We start from the raw sequence: 17,281 nt of genomic DNA on the forward strand, positions 1-17,281 counted from the left end.
TTTTGTACAGTTGCTATAAAAAATTACCTCCTCTTGCTCTGTCACCTGCCTCAACTGCCTGGGGTCCTAGTGGTTCACTGCACCGTGAAGACAGATTCCAGATGCAGGGAACTCGCACTTCCAATTCCAGACGCTATGTCCAGCAACGGCTCCATGGTTCTGGCCCACCGTGGTGCCCTGGACACCTCCTGCATCCTCGTATGGGTGAAGGAACAAGGCCATGACGTCATTGCCTACCTGGCCAGCATCGGCCAGAAGGAAGACTTCGAGGAAGACAGGAAGAAGGCATGGAAGCTTAGGGCCATAAAGGTGTTCATTAATGATGTCAGCAGAGAGTTTGTGGAGGAGTTCATGTGGCCGGCCATCCAGTCCAGCACCCTGTATGAGGACCACTACCTCCTGTGCACCTCTCTGGCTAGGCTCTGCATCACCCACAAACAAGCGGAAATCACCCAGCAGGAGGGGGCCAAGTATGTATCCTATGGCATCATGGGAAAGGGGAATGATCAGGTCCGGTTTGAGCTCACCTGCTCACTGGCCCCCAGATTAAGGTCATTTCTCCCCGGAGGATGCCCGAGTTCTACAACTGGTCCAAGGGCCTCAACGAGCTGATGGAATATGCAAAGCAACATCAGATTCCCATCCTGGTCACTCCCAAGAACCCGTGGAGCATGGACAAGAACCTCATGCATATGAGCTATGAAGCTGGAATCCTGGAGAGACCCAGCCACCATAAGCCCTGACCTGACCAAAGCCCCCAACACCCCTGATATTCTCGAGATTGAGTTCACAAAAGGGGTTCCTGTGAAGGTGACCAACGTCGAGGATGGCGCCACCCACCAGACCTCCTAGGAGCTCTTCGTGTAACTGAACGAAGCCAGAGGCAAGCACGGCCTGGGCCGTATTGACATCGTGGAGAGCCATTTCATTGCAACGAAGTCCTGAGGCATCTATGAGACCCCAGCAAGCACCATCCTTTACCATGCTCATTTACACATCAAGGACTTCACCATGGATCGGGAAGTGCGCAAAATCAAACAAGGCCTGGGCTTGAAATTTGCTGAGCTGGTGTATACTGGTTTCTGGCACAACCCTGAGTGTGAATTGTCCGCCACTGCATCACCAAGTCCCAGGAACGAGTGGAAGGGAAAGTGCAGGTGTCCGTCTTCAAGGGTTGGGTGTACATCCTCAGCCGGGAGCTACCACTGTCTCTCTACAATGAGGAGCTGGTGAGCATGAGTGTGCAGGGCGATTAGGAGCCAGTTGATGCCACCGGGTTCATCACCATCAGTTCCCTCAGGCTGAAGGAATATGACCGTCTCCAGAGCAAGGTCACTGCCAAATGGACCCCTATACAAGGGGAGCTGGGGCCTCCTCACTTTGCAGATCCCCCAAGTATAGGCACTAATTCTTGTGATAATTTGTAATTGTGACTTGTTTTCCCCAGCTGGCAGCGTAGTGGCTGCCAGGCCCCAGCTTTGTTCCCTGGTCCCCCTGAAGCCTGCAAAAGTGGTCATTGAAGGGAAGGGTGGGGGGCAGTTGCAGTGGGGAGCTATAAAATGACATTTTTTTTTGAGACAGGTTCTGACTCTGTCACCCAGGCTGGAGCGCAGTGGCTTGATCTCGGCTCACTGCAACCTCCATCTCCTGGGTTCAGGTGATTCTCGTCCTTCAGCCTTCATTCTCATTCTCATCCCTCAGTAGCTGGGATTACAGGCGTGCACCACCGTGCCTGGCTAATTTTTGTATTTTCAGTAGAGACAAGGTTTCACCATGTTGGCCAGGCTGGTCACGAACTCCTGACCTCAGCTAATCTGCCCACCTCAGCCTCCCAGGGTGCTGGCCTTACAGGTGTGAGTCATCGTGCCTGGCCAAAAATGACAATTAAAAGAAGATTAAAAAAAATAATAATGACCTCCTACTGGGTGGCTGAAAGCAACATAAATGTATTATCTCCCAGTTCTGATTTTTTCCAAATTTGTTAATTTTTGTGGGTACATGGGAGGTGTATATATTTATGGGATATCTGCAATATTTTGATACAGGCATGCAATGCATAATAATCACATCACAGAGAATGGGGTATCCAACCCCTCAAGCATTTACCCTTTGTGTTACCAATAATCCAATTATACTCTTTTAGTTATTTTTAAATGTAAAAGTAAGTCATTTTTGGTCTCCTAGTTCTCTTGTTGGCCTCTCTCTAGCTTCCAGTAGCCACCGGCAATCCTTGGCATTCCTCGACCTGTGGCTGCATCGCTACAGTCCCTGCCTCCATCTCCACGTGGCCTTCTCCTCTGTGTCTGTGTATCCTCTTCTGTCTCTTAGAAGGACACCTGCCATTGCACTTAGGGCCCAACCTAATCCAGGATGGTCTCATCTTGAGATCCTTGACTTAGGTATATCTGCAAAGCCCCTATTTGCAAATGAGGTCCTATTCACAGGATCTGGCCATTAGGACACAGATACATCTTTCCAAGACCACAGTTTAAGCCACTACAGGTGTATTTAGTTCCCTCTGGAGGCTCTAGGGGAGGGTCCTTCCTGCCTCTCCCAGCTCCTGGGGGCTCCAGGCATCCCTGGGCTTGTGGCTGCGTCACTCCAGTCTCTGCCTCTGTCTCCACGTGGCCTTCTCCTCTGTATCTGTATCTCCTCTTCTGTCTCTTATGAGTACACCTGTCATTGCATTTAGGGTCCTGAATCCAACATGACTTCATCTTGACATCCTGTACTAATTACAGTTACAAAGACTCAATTTCCAAATAAGGTCCTATTCCAAAATTTTGAGTGGACATGGAATTTTTTTAGTGGGGAAGGTGGGGAGAAGACACAGAATATCTCTTGTGTTTCCCACATCCTCTGGCTCCTGCTGCTTTCTCCTAGCCAGTGGGATCCTGGTCTCTCACATCTAGCCATTAGCTGGAATCTTGCCTGCACGGAGCTACCCCAACCCCCTGCCCTGACTGGCTCCTACTGGGTTATGTATTCCCCGTCTAATTTTATCGCCACAATTATCACAATGTATATCTCATGATCATCGTCCCCAGTCTAGGGACTTTACCTTCAACCATCCTTTCATTAAAATGGCTTATTAAGGTGCTTTCTGCAAGTTGGACTATGCAACTGGATTTATTTTTTAAATACCTGAATTGAACAACATAATTTGACCTCCTACTCTCTGCTTGTCCTAGAAAAAAGCAGTAGTTACACACGAATTAGAGTCTTAAGATATGAGACCTTTCAAGGTCGGGCATGGTGGCTCACGCCTGTAATCCCAACACCTGGGGAGGCCAAGGCAGGAGGATCACTTGGGCCCAGGATTTCAGGACCAGGTGGGCAACATGACAAGACCCCTGTCTCTACAAAAAAAAATTAGCCAGTGTGGTAGCACATACCTATAGTTCCAGCTACTCAGGAGGCTAAAGTGGGAGGATCACTTGAGCTTAGGAGGTGGAGGCTGCAGTGAGCTCTAATCAGACAACTGCATTCCAGCCTGGGCAATAGAGCAAGACCCTGTCTCAAAATAAAATAAAATAAAATAAAATGAAACGTGAATTGAAAAACGTAATTTGATCTCCTGCCCTGTGTCCATCCTAGAAAAAAGCACTAGGGGCCCTTGAATTTGAATCTTAAAATATGAGACCTTTGTTCTAAATGAACCACCCATAGTCTCCACACCTGTTGTGAAGAAGTAACTAAAATGAGCTGATTTTGTTTACTTAGCAGAATCCCCTATATCCCTAAGTGACTCATAGCCTGCTGCTGTTACATAACAGCTTGAAGACAGACTAAACATTTCGGGATTGTTAAGGGAACAAAATGCAAGTAAAGTGCTCCTACAGAAACATTGCCCCTGGCTATGAACACCTATGAGACACTTGGAAATTGATGTCGCTTTGTTTTGTTTTGCTTTGTTTTGTTTTGTAGGAAGACAGATACACTTTGCATGTTGTCCACATATGGAAACCATAGTCTGAATATATAACCTGGGTGGCCAAGTTAGTTGCAAACAAAGATACAGTAGCAGTAATAGAGTGTTACCCTGATAGAAGGAGAGTGAACAGATCCACAATAGGTCAGAAGATCTGAAGTTGCATCCACCTTTATTCATTAGGAAGCCTATAAAAAGCAGGAAACAATAGCTAATGTGCTTAATTCATGTTTAAAGAATAATTGAGGTAACAGATATCAGTGTGTTTTCAAAAGAAATAAAATTCAATGGCTGCAGTTTCCTATCTGGTTATATAATTCCCATGTAGTTGTATCGCCCAATTGATGACTAAGCTAAACCCACAACACCCTTGCCAAGGCCTGCCCAGCCTCCAGCAATAGGCAGTGATATTTCAATCCATTTAGGGGTAAGTTTGTTCCACATTCCACCAGCTCTATTGTGTGGGTTTTCGTGTTAGGGAGACAAAAATCCACCTCTAGGTAAGTTTCATGGATCACAGGTACACCCCTAGGGATCCTGTAGAATGTCTGTGATATTTACACTACACAGCAGCCCCTCAAATCTTAAATGGCACACACACACACAAATGATCACGCTTCCTGTGTCTTAATTTGATTTAGAATAAATACGCACTCACGCATGTTGAGGTTAAGAGTCTGCTATGGTCTGCATGTCTATGTCCCACCCCAAATTCTTATACTGAAATCCTCACCCAAAAGGAGATGGTGTTGGGAGGTAGGGCCTTTGGGAAGTGATGAGGTCATAAGGTGGAGCCTCATGAATGGGATGGGTGCCCTTAGAAAAATGACCTCAGAGAGTTCCCTCGCCCCTTCCACCATGTGAGGACACAGCGAGAAGGCTCCATCTTAATCCAGGAAGCGGGTCCTAACAAAACACTGAATCTGCCCTGCCTTGACCTTGGACTCCCAGCCTCCAGAAGTGTGAACAGTAAATGTCTGTGTTTGTGAGCCCCCCAGGCTATGGTATTTTGCTAGAGAAGTCTGAATGGACTTATCCAGGTGGGTCTGCTATCATCACAGGGATCCTTACAAAAGGGAAGTAGAAGAGTCACAGGCTGCAGGAAGCAGAGGTTGGTATGATGTAATTTGAAGATACAGGAAGGGGTCATGAGCCAAGGAATGCAGGCAGCCTCTAGAAGCCAGAAACAGAAAGAAATCGTTTTTCTCCTAAAATATTCAGAAGAAACACAGCTCTGCAGACATCTTTATTTTATTCTGATGTCCAAAGCTGTAACAGAATAAATGGGTGTTGTTTTAAGCAAGGACATGGTGATGATTTGTGACAGCATCCACAAACTCGCACACTTATCGTCCTGCTGTTCAACCTTCCCTACAAGACAAATTCACCCCAGGCCCTTTGCACCCGCTGGCTCCACTGCTTGGAAGTTTCTTTCTCCAAATACTGAATGATTTATTCCAACACCACCTCATCAGAGTGGCTTTTCACCTATCTCTTTCCAAAACAACCTTCTCCTTTCCTTTTGCCCTGATTCGCTTTGGAAACAGTTCCTATGTGAGTTTAGTGTTTATTTTACTGCATCTGACTCTCTCACTAGAATGTGAGCTCAGTGGAAGCTTCAGCGTTCTCACTCATGGCCCTGTCTAGGGTTAGGGTTAGGGTTAGGCAATCTGGAGCCATCAATAGCTATTGAATGAACAAGCATGGCCAGGTCTATGTTTAGAGGGTCAACTTCTGGACAGGGACATAATATCTTCTTAAGCAGTGAGGAAGTCAGCAAGAGCCATCAAACTGTCATAGGGAAAGAGTAGAAGCACACCTATTAGGAGTGGAAATCAGAGTTAGGACACTTCGTGGGTCTCTCTGATTCTGAGACACCCAACTGCATGGTGAGACGTTGTATTTGTCTGTTTTCACATTGCTGATAAAGACGTACCTGAGACTGGGAAATTTACAAAAGAAAGAGGTTTAATGGGCTTATAGTTCCACTTGGCTGGGGAGGCCTCAGAATCATGGCAGAAAGCAAGGAGGAGCAAGTCATGTCTGAAAGCAAGGAGGAGCAAGTCATGTCTTACATGGATGGCAGCAGGCAAAGAGAAAGCTTGTGCAGGGAAACTCCCCTTTATAAAACCATCAGATCTCATGAGACTTATTCACTATCACGAGAACAGCATAAGAAAGACCTGCCCCCATGATTCAATTACTTCCCACCGGGCCCCTCCCACAACACGTGGGAATTCAAGATGAGATTTGGGTGGGGACACAACCAAACAATATCAGACTTCTTCCATGAGTGGTTTTGGCTCCAGATACACAGTGAAGCCACCTGTGATGACCGTTAAGGTGACTTTGGAAGTCACCTGTGACCTTCCAAAAACACCTGCACCTATGAATCTAACTACATAGATTTGACTTCATTGGACCTGGGTGTAGTCTGAATTTTGGGAGTGCAAATGATCTTCTTGTGAGTCTAACAACCTGTAAATGGATATGATAATGCCTAGATTCCAAGAGAGAAACAAATGTATAGTCAGCATCAAATTGGTTTGGGATGTGGGAGGCAGAGGATGTCATGGGTCAGGGAAAATGGGAGATCCTGAAGTTGCCAATCTTTCTTATAAAGAAGGACATATTTTCTTCAGAAGAGTAAATCAAACCCAATTTTAAACTTGATTTAGACAAAACATGTGTCTGCACATGGGTGTCTATCCCTTAAGGATTTAAGAGTCATCATACTATCCATTTATATTTATGAAATAAATATAGTTCTCTGCAGGGAGAAAAATGTTGTAATTTTCTTTTACTTGAGGCCAATTCTGTTTTTTGGCCATGTGTTCAGCCATAAGTGGAACTGGTCGAATTTTAATTTTCCAAGAGTATCATAAAGAATAGAAATGGAAAGTAATAAAGAGAAAGTGACTGAGTGGGCAATATTTTCCTTTTAGCTCCCAAAGAGAGTGGCCAGTATTTTTTGACCCTAAGGAATGCCTGTCATTTATTCTCAGAAGCAATGTAGGAATTCATGGGCTACCCCAAGAGATGCCATGAGAACAAAAGTGTAGACCCAAAACAAAGGTAGCTAGTGTCAGCACGAGATGTATGATGCAATTTGAAGACCAGGGAGAAGTTGAAGGGATACAAGGAGGGACATTGTGTCTCACATATAGAATCATGTAAGGGTAAAGATGTGCAGTGTGCCAAGTGAGTGTTTTCCAATTGGCAGTAGACATCAACTCTTCTACTGAGAAATAGTATGGGGAAAAGAGAAAGAGAAGGTTAGAGGTATGCTGCCTCTCTAATTAAAACAACGCTTTGAAAAATATGTATGGAAGACTTCTAAGTATCCCAAGACCACAGACATATAAGATGTAGATTTGGCCATGGACCTTTGGCCATGGAACATTTGTACTCCCAAAATCCAGACTACATCCAGGACCAATGAAGTCCAATCCCTACAGGTAGAACCATTGGGGCAGCAGTTTCTGGATGCTCACAGGTGACTTCCAAAGTCACCTTAAAGGCCATCACAGGTAGTTGGGGCCCAGAACCACTCAAGGAAGGAGGCTTACCATGCAGTCGGGTGTCTCAGAATCAGAGAGATCCATACAGTGTCCCCTAACTCTGATTTTCCACTGGCAATAGGTGTGCTTCTACTCTTTTTCTATGACAGCCTGATGGCTCTTGCTGTCTTCTGCACTGCTTAAGAAGAGATTACGTCCCTGTCCAGAAGTCGACCCTCTAAATGCAGACTTGGCCATGCTCATTCATTCATTCAATAGCTATTGATGGCTCCATGATGCCTAACTCTAACCTAACCCTACCCCTACTCCTAACCCTACCCCTAACCCTAACCCTACCCTTACCCCTAACCCTAGACAGGGCCATGAGTGAGAACACTGAAGTTTCCATTGAGTTCACCTTCTAGACAGAGAGTCAGACACAGTACAATAAACACTAAACTCACATAGGAACTGTTTCCAGAAGTGAATCAGGGAAAAGAGGAAAGAGAAGGTAATTTTGGAAAGAGGCAGGTGAAAAGCTGCTCTGAGGAGGTAGTGTTGGAATAAATAATTCGGTTTTTGGAGAAAGAAGCTTCCAAGAAGAGGGGCCAGCAGGTGCAAAGGGCCTGGGGTGCATTTGTGTTGTAGGGAAATTTGAACAGCAGGATGATGAGTGTGTGAGTCTCCTGTGGCTGCTGTTACATGGGTCTGAGGGTGATAAAACGAGAACCTTTTAGTCAAATAGTTCAGTGCCCAGTTTGAGGACAGTAGGTTGATAAACCAGCCACGAATATTCCAGGCTTTCTCTCATGCATTTCAAGACTGAAACTGGCCTTGTCTGTACCATGTTTCAATAACAGGCTGCCTTATTAACATGTACTCCTGTAGAATAGGAAAAACGCTGACTCAATAATAACACTGCCTGAAAAAGAAATGCAACAAAACATGTTTTTCCTCTTTCTCCCTCTCTTCCCTCTCTTCTAATTGTATAAAGTGATATCTTATTATCTTCATTTTTATTTCTCATTACATTTTGATTTTGGCATCTCCTCGTACTCATTGAATGGTTTTCTAGGGATGCTGCAATGCATTCCCACAAGTTCAGTGGCTTAAAACAACACAATTGAGTATCTTCCAGTTCTGAAAGTCAGAGTCCAAAATGAGTCTCCCTGGGATAAAATTGACATATTGGCAGGACCCCATTCCTTCTGGAGGCTCTACACAGGGAGAATCTGTTTTCTTGCCATTTCTAGCTTTTAGGAGTGTCAACTAAAAATAAAATTCTAACACCCCCTCTCCTCCCACCACCCCCCCCCCCCCCGGTTATCTGAACAGACCCCTCCTCTCAGCCAAGCAACTCCAAAGTTAACCTAAAAAACTGGTTCAGACCATGATGGGAAGTGGAAGCTGGACATGCCTCATAATGCCCTCCTCCCTTTTGGAATCACTGATAGAACAGACTCTCTAACTCTGATAAGAAATCTTTACAATCTATTCTCTTTGGAGCCTGCTACCTGGAGGCTTCATCTTCATTATAAAACCTTGGTCTGTACAACCCCTTGTCATAACCCAGACATTCTTTTCTGCTGATAATAACTCTTTCAACCAATTGGAAGTCCCTCTGCCTGACACTTTGAGTTGTCCTGCCTTTCTGGACCGAACCAATGTACATCCGGCATGTAGTGATTGATGTGTCATGTCCCCTAAAATACATCAAACCAAGCTGTACTCCAGCCAGCTTGGGCGGATGTCCTCAGGACCTCCTGAGGCTGTGTCATGGGCACACCCTTAACTTTGGCAAAATAAACTTTCTAAACTGATTGAAATCTGTCTCAGTTACTTTTGGTTTAATGGGAGCTACCAATGTTTCTTGACTCACGGCCCCTTTCTCCATCTGCAAAGCCAACCACAGCCACCGGGTCTAGTCTTTCTCAAGTTGCCATCTCTCTAGTTCTCCCTCTCCACAACCTTTTAAGGACCTTAGTGGTCACAAGGGGCCACCTGTGTTACTCAGGATACTCTCCTTATTTCAAGATCAACTGATGAGAGAAAACTTAATTCCATCTACAACCTGAATTTCCTATTGTCATGGTGCCTAACACATGTATAGGCTCTGGGAAGTAGGCCATGACATCTTTGGGATGGAAGAGATCACTCTATCTGCTATACGCATTCAAACTATTCAAGTTTCTTCTTGTAAGAATTATTATTCCTACCCATTTTGCCTTTCCTCTTGGGTTTTATTTTCATCTTAATCGGCATACTGACCAGGAGCAGTGGCTCATGCCTGTAATCCCAGCACTTTGGGAGACTGAGGTAGGAGGATCACTTGAGCCCAGGAGTTTGAGACCAGCTTGGCCAACATGGCGAAACCCCATCCTGTTAAAAATACAAAAAATTAGCTGGGCGTGGTGGTGCATGCCTGTAATCCCAGCTACTCAGGACGCTGAGGCACAAGAATTGCTTGAACCCGGGAGGCGGAGGTTGCAGTGGGCCGAGATAGCACCACTGCACTCCAGCCTACGTGGCAGTGAGGCTCTGTCTCAAAAAAAAAAAAAAAAGTAGAAAGATTTTTTTAAAAAATAATAATAATGGGCATACTTTGTATAGTTTAGGTATTAGCCCCTCATCAGTTTGATACTGTGTGTGTGTATGTGCGTGTGTGTGCGTGTGTGTGCCCATGTGTATGTGCACGCGTGTGTTTGCATGCGCGCACGGGTCTGCATGCGCATGTGTGCGTGTGTGTGTATGTGCGCGTGTGTATGTGTGTGTGCAGGTGTGTGCGTGTGTGTACATGCATGTGTGCGCGTGTGTGTGTGTGTGTGTGCATGTGTGTGCGCGTGTGTGTGTGTGTGAGCACTTTTCTGTGAGGTATTTCTAAGATATTTTTCTTTCTTCTCACAATTCAAATACTTAACCAGAATACTTCCAGTTGTTATTTTTCTTTCCATAACTTTCATCTGGGACTAATTAAGAACCAGATAGCCAGAAAGGTCTTATGAATTATTATTTTAAGAATAAAGATGATGTTATTTTGTAGATGTTACAAAAATACAATGAATTGATTTCCAAGAACACTGTGCATTCTTTTTTGTTTGTTTTTAGTGTCTCCAATAATTTATCTTGTAGGTAACCTATCCTCACAGAAACTCAGGGCAGAAGAGGAGATCGAGGTTTCTGTGCAATTATTTATTTGGAAATGGAGCCCATTCCCTCTCTGGAGCAGGAGCTCAGGAAGTGGAGGGAAGGACGTGAAATGGGAAAAGAGGAAAAGCCCATTTGACGATTTATGACAGGATTCGCTGCCAAAGTGGCAACTGGAGCTTTTTTTAGGATAACTGTAAGGCTGTACCGGGGAGATGAGAGAGGAAGCTATTTCTCCATCTCTTTCCGTCGTCTACGGGTGAAGGATGGCTCCTTCTCTCTTGTGATCCTGAGTGCTGGAAAGCTGAAGGAATTCTTCCGAGAACTGAGTGAATTCAGCCAGCCTGGATTCCCGGGAATTCTGGTGAAACCTGACTGGGGTAAGAACAAAGACTGAGAAGGTTTGACTTGGTAGACAACCAGTACCTCATGAACAGATATCCTGTAACATAAAATAATGATAATACTAACAATACTTATCATTATTATTAGCAATAATCCTGCAGGTTTGTTATTACTGCCTATGTATATTTTTTCCAGGATGAAAAAACTTCCTCCACATTCTAGGACAGAATTTCCCTCCATGAGTAGATAGTCCACAGAATCTTAACCTCACAGGATGGTTCATTCAAAACAGATTCAATGATAAAACACACTTTAGAAAGGTTAAATATATATTTCCTTGTTAGTGACTCATAACCCCGTTAGTTATGACTGTGTAACAAGTTAACCCCAACATTGAGCTGTTTAAAGCCACACACAACACACATGTATTGTCTTGGTTTCTGTGGGCTTGGGATCTGAGAATGAGCTGGCATGGTTAGCTGGGTCTTACAGCTGAGGGTCTCTTGGGAGGTTGCAGTTGAGGTGGAGGTGGGGGCTACAGCATCTCAGGGCTTGACTGCAGAGGGATTTGCTTCCAAGCTCACTCACATTGCTGTTGGTGGGATTCAGTTCCTCACTGGCTGTTGTCCAGAAGGTTCCTTTCATTCTGAGTCACAGGGACTTCTCCATTGGGAAGCTCATGACGCAAAGGCTGGCTTCCATCACAGCAAGCACGCAATCAAGCCAGTGAGAGGGGATGAGGAATATGGAAGCCGCAGCCTTTGTGTAACCTAATTTTGGTAATTGCATTCCATCACAGTCGGCACATTGTGTTCATTAGAAGCAAGTCGTGCATCCTGCCTACACTCAGGGAAAATGATTATACAAGGAAGTGAATGCCAGGAGTGGGGAGTTCTTGAAGTTTCTCTTAGAGCGAGCCTTCCTATGTTGGCAACATATACAGAATCTCTAGGGTAGCAGGTTCAATCAGGAAGGGATAACCTGCAAAATGGGACAAAATGTTTGCAAACTCTGCATCCAACTAATTTCCAGAATCTACAGGGAACTCAACAACAACCAAAACAATCCGTATAACCCTAGTAAAATGTGGGCAAAGAGCACGAACACACAGTCTTCAAAAGAAGACATATCAATGGCCAGCAAGCATATGAAAAGTTGCTCAACATGACTAATCATCAGAGAAAAGCAAATTGAAACCATAATGAGATATCTTCTTATTTCAATCAGACTTTTTTTTTTTTTTTTTTTCGAGACAGAGTCCCGCTCTGTCACCCAGGCTGGAGATAATTTGATTATTACTGCCATGCCTTGGTATTTGTGTTTCAACAGCTGCCGGCAACTGCTATTAAAGGATGCATTTATAAACATCCTGTGAAATTGATTACCGAGTCAGCTCCTGAAATATCTGGAAAGACTGTGTCCACTTTATGTATCTCTCCTCCAAATATAGGAAGTCCCAAGAAAATATGAGTACAGTATCAAAAAAGGATTTGCTTCTTAAATAGCACCACACTTTCTTCTATTTAATTTTGAAAACTGTCAAGGACTATGTTCTTTCTTTATTTAGACTGCCAGAACGTACAGACCCATCACCATCTGTGTTCATCCTTGTGGTTTCATTGTCAGCCCTCACTGTCATATCACCGTGGTTTTCTATCACTCATTTATAATCTGTATTCTTTATATCCTTTTTTAGTTGCGTTTTGTATATCTTATGTTGTTCTGTTTCTTGTTGCCTGAAGCTTCTTCCTTCTTTTCAAAGGACAAGGCAAGGCCAGACATGATTGCTAATGCCTATAGTTCTAGCATTTTGGGAGGCTGGAGTGGGAGGATCGCTTGAGCTGAGGAGTTAAAGATTAGTCTGGGCAACATGGCAAGACCTTGTCTATTAAAAATCAAAAAATTAGACCAACATGGTGGTGCACACCTGTATTCCCAGCTACCTGGGAGTGGGAGGCGGGGGATTCTCCCAGCCGAGGTGGGAGAATCACTTGATCCCAGGAGGTCAAGGCAGCTGCGAGCTATGATTGCACCACTGCACTCCAGCCTGGGAGACAGAGCAAGACCCTGTCTCTAAAGAAAAAAGAAAAAAAAGAAAAAAGGACAAGGCATGGCCTGTAAGTTGACAACCAATGAAAGAATCACTACAATTACAAACTGCCCTCCAATTTGGAGCAGTTCTGGTGGCTCAGACCATTTGGTTAAATACCCTGGTTTCTACTGACTTTGAGGGTGTGAGGTTTCCCATACACATGCACAGCACGGTTTCTCAGAGGTCCAAAAATGGTTTCCTTTTCCAGTTTGCACTCTCTGCTCGTAGGTTTTATAACAGACATAAATGTTCATGTCCTATGTAGCATGGTCAACAATTGTGCAATGTAAAATTTCACCATTTGCAAGGATACTCAGTGAGTGGAAAACTGGATTTATACTATTAATGTGCATTACACCTGTTGCCTGATGTATTAGTCAGGATAAAACAGAACTAATAGAATGTATTTGTGTGTGCATGTAGTTGACCCTTGAACAACACAGGTTTAAACTTATATGAGAATTTTCTTCCACCTCTGCCATCTCTGAGACAGCAAGACCAACACCTCCTTTTCCTCCTCCTCCTCCTCGCTGTGAAAACAGTGAGAATGGAGACCTTTAGGATGATCCATTGAAAATGACAGTTTAAAAAAAGAATATATTGGCTGGGCACGGTGGCTCACGCCTGTAATCCCAGCACTTTGGGAGGTCGAGGCGGACAGATCACGAGGTCGGGAGATCAAGACCATCCTGGCTAACACGATGAAACTCCGTCTCTACTAAAAATACAAAAAAATTAGCCGAGTGTGGTGGTGGGCACCTGTAGTCCCAGCTACTCGGGAGGTTGAGGCAGGAGGGAGGCATGAACCCAGGAGGCGGAGTTTGCAGTGAGCCGAGATCGTGCCACTGCACTCCAGCCTGGGTGACAGAGTGAGACTCTGTCTCAAAAAAAAAAAAAAAGAATATATTTGCTAATGTCATAAATAAATAAATAGTAAATCTATTTTCTCTTCCTTATGATTTTCTTTCATGACATTTTCTTTTATCTAGCTTACTGTATTGTAAGAATACAGTACTGAGGCCTGGCATGGGGGCTCATGACTGTAATCTCAGCACTTTGGGAGGACAAGGCAGGTGGATCACTTGACCTCAGGAGTTCAAGACCAGCCTGGTCAACATGGCGAGACTCCATCTCTACCAAAAATACAAAATTAGTTGGGCATGGTGGTGCGTGCCTTTAATCCCAGCTACTTGGGAGGCTAAGGCAGAAGAAACATTTGAACCTGGGAGGTGGAGGTTGCAGTGAGCCAAGGTCATGTCACTGCACTCCAACCTAGGTGACAGGTCAAGACTCCGTCTCAAAAAAAAAATAATAATAATAAAAAAACGAATACAGTCAAAATTTGCGTTAATCAACTGTTCATGTCACCAGTAAAGCTTCTGGTGAACAGTAGGCTGTTAGTAGTTAAGTTGTGGAGGAGTCAAAAGTTATAGGTGGGTTTTTTCCTTTTTTGAGACAGGTTCTCACTGTGTCACTCAGTGTGGAATGCAGTGGCGTGATCTCAGCTCACTGCAGCCTCTGCCTCCCCAGCTCAAGTGATTCTCCTGCCTCAGCCTCCCGAGTAGCTGGGACCACAGATGTGCACCACCACACCCAGCTAATTTTGTACTTTTAGCAGAGACAAATTTCACCATCTTGCCCTGGCTAGTTTCGAATTCCTGAGCCCAAGAGATCTGCCTGCCTCGGCCTCCCAAAGTGCTGGGATTACAGGCGTGAGCCACCGTGCCCGACTGAGTTATAGGTGGACTTTTTACTGTGTTGGGGGGAGTCAGTGCCCCTAACCTCTGTGTTGTTCAAAGGTCAACTGTATATATAGTTATATATACTTTTATATAGGTATACATATGCATATGCCAATATGTTTATATTAGTATACATATTTTACATATGTATATGTTTATATGTATAACTGTATAAACAGTTGCATATATAAGTATATGTGTATTGTGTACATATGTATATAAATAAGTATATATGTCTTTGTGTATATAAATATATATGCATGTAAATATAAATATATGTATATACACATATATTTATTTACATATATACACTTACATACATTTACATATACATACACATATATACTATATATAATATATACATAAATATACTTTATATATACACACACAAATGCACACATATATATTTTTATACACACACATACATATATATTTATTTACACACACACACACACACACACACACAGAGTTTTGAAGGAACTGGCTTATGCGATTGAAGACACTTGGCAAGTCTGATGTCTGCAGGGTAGACCAGGAGGCTGGAGACCCAGGGAAGAGCTAATGATGCAGCTCAAGCCCAAAGTCCTCTGTGTTGAGGCAGAATTTCTTCCTCCTCCAGGGTCCACAGTGTTTTCTTCTCTCACGGTCTTCGGCTGATTGGACAAGCCCACCTAACCTCATGGCGGGCAATCTGCTTTACTCAAAGTCTACTGATTTTGGCATTATCTTCTAGAAAATGCCTGCATGAAAATGCCTAGACTAGTGCTTGACCAAATACTTGGATTCCACGAGCTCATCAAGCTGTCACATCAATTTGACCCTTGCTCTAAATTTTAAAATGTTTTGTATTGCAAACTTGCAATTTGTTTGCTTGTATACACCCCTCTATGTAGGACACTTGTGCTCCACAGTCAATCCTGCCAACTGCACCTCTTACTCCAGTCAATGCCACCATGGCCAGTTGCCTGCGGCTTTTGCCATGTTCCCCAGGTGTCTCGTGGCTGGCCTGTCTCAGGTATGTGGGTGACACCTTCCCCTCCTGCCACCTTCCTTCTCTGCTGATGGTTTGACTTTTGCAACCAAGCAAGCAAGACACAGGAGAGAAGAGCCTGAGACAGAGCAAGGACCCCTCTTTGGAGCCTGTGGGATTCCCCAGACATGGAAATAAAGGAAAATCTTGAATTCCTTGGAGGGAAATTCCAGGCACCTGGCAGGCTCTGAGAAGTCAATGAGCAGCCTGATAAGCAAGAAGGTAATAGTAACTTAAAACAATTGCCAAGGAAGAAGTTAGAGTTACGAGATGCTTGGCTCCCCTACAAGAACTAAATATAACATCTTAGCATGTGTCCCTGAGTTGTGTTTGCAGAAACCCAGACCTCCACCCAATAGATCTACCACCCTCTCCCCAGACCTCAGATAAAGGCGACTAGGGGTTACACTCCGAGCACCATTCCTTGTTCTCAATTTCTTCCCAAGGGGCCTGGATGTCACGGCCCTGGGTCAGAACGAATCTTCTTTCCTGCTGATCCCAAATTTTAAGACCAAGTTTTGCTTGCTTCAGCAATTACAAATCAGAGGGGCTTTGAAGCCACCTAGCCCCGCAGGCCTCTGCTCTGCAATTTCTCGTCGTTTTAGGTCGAACCAATGTATAACCTCCATGCACTGATTTCTGACTTTGCCTGTAACCTCTGCCTCCATGAATTAAAGAATTCATACCAAGAAGCCATTATGAAGTCCAGGGTTTAACCATGAGCTGCCCAATTCTCCCTGTTTGGTGCCCTGCAAAAAAACACCCTCCTTTCTCCCACTGCAAACCCCACTGTAGACATCTGGTCTTACTGTGCTGGGTGAGCAGACCGCAGTTCAGTTCCAAAACAAGATGATGCAGCCTCTGCACCTTGAGAATTGAAGGCTGCTGGACAAATGCCTTTGCTTGCAGCCCTTGGGAGGACAGTTCTGAGATACATTTCTCAAGTCCGTGTTAGATAAGACCTCCGTTGTCTGTAACAGGGACAAAGACCACAACGCAATCTTGTTTGCCTTTCTCTCTTCCCACTTTCACGCTTGACCTGTAAACCACTTGGCAAGGAAACTTGCTGCACACAGCCCTGCCCAGGCGAAGATACCCTTGAGTGAGCATCTGATAAACCAAAACAATTAAGAATGAAAGAATGCAATGACTCGCACAGTGAAGAATGCGAGATCCAAAGTAAGGTCTTAGATATGAGACTAGCCATGACATGAGTGGGAAATATTGGAGCCTGTGGCCTGCACTCAACAGAGGAGTTTGCAGCTTATATGGAAATAAAATTCATAATACTGTAGGGTCAGAATAGGTAGAGGGTTTTGGATCGTGGGGTGTATGGGTGTGTATGTATGTGTATGTGTGTATATATGCACATACGTGTATATGTGTGTGTATATATATGAATTAGCATGTGTATCTCTACCCTACTCTTTGAGGCAAAATTCATCTCCTCATATGCAGGGCAGAAATATTATTCTCCCCCGACAAAGTCACCCACAG

The 17,281-nt window shown here is 44.3% G+C and overlaps 1 pseudogene; it reads left to right on the top strand.

Moving 5' to 3' along the window:
• The first annotated feature begins 135 nt into the window (after positions 1 to 135).
• LOC706323 (argininosuccinate synthase-like) overlaps positions 136 to 17,281 on the top strand; it is a 57,190-nt pseudogene continuing 40,044 nt past the window's right edge.

Source organism: Macaca mulatta, chromosome X, assembly GCF_049350105.2.
Source record: "Macaca mulatta isolate MMU2019108-1 chromosome X, T2T-MMU8v2.0, whole genome shotgun sequence".
In the NCBI taxonomy this organism is placed as follows: domain Eukaryota; kingdom Metazoa; phylum Chordata; class Mammalia; order Primates; family Cercopithecidae; genus Macaca; species Macaca mulatta.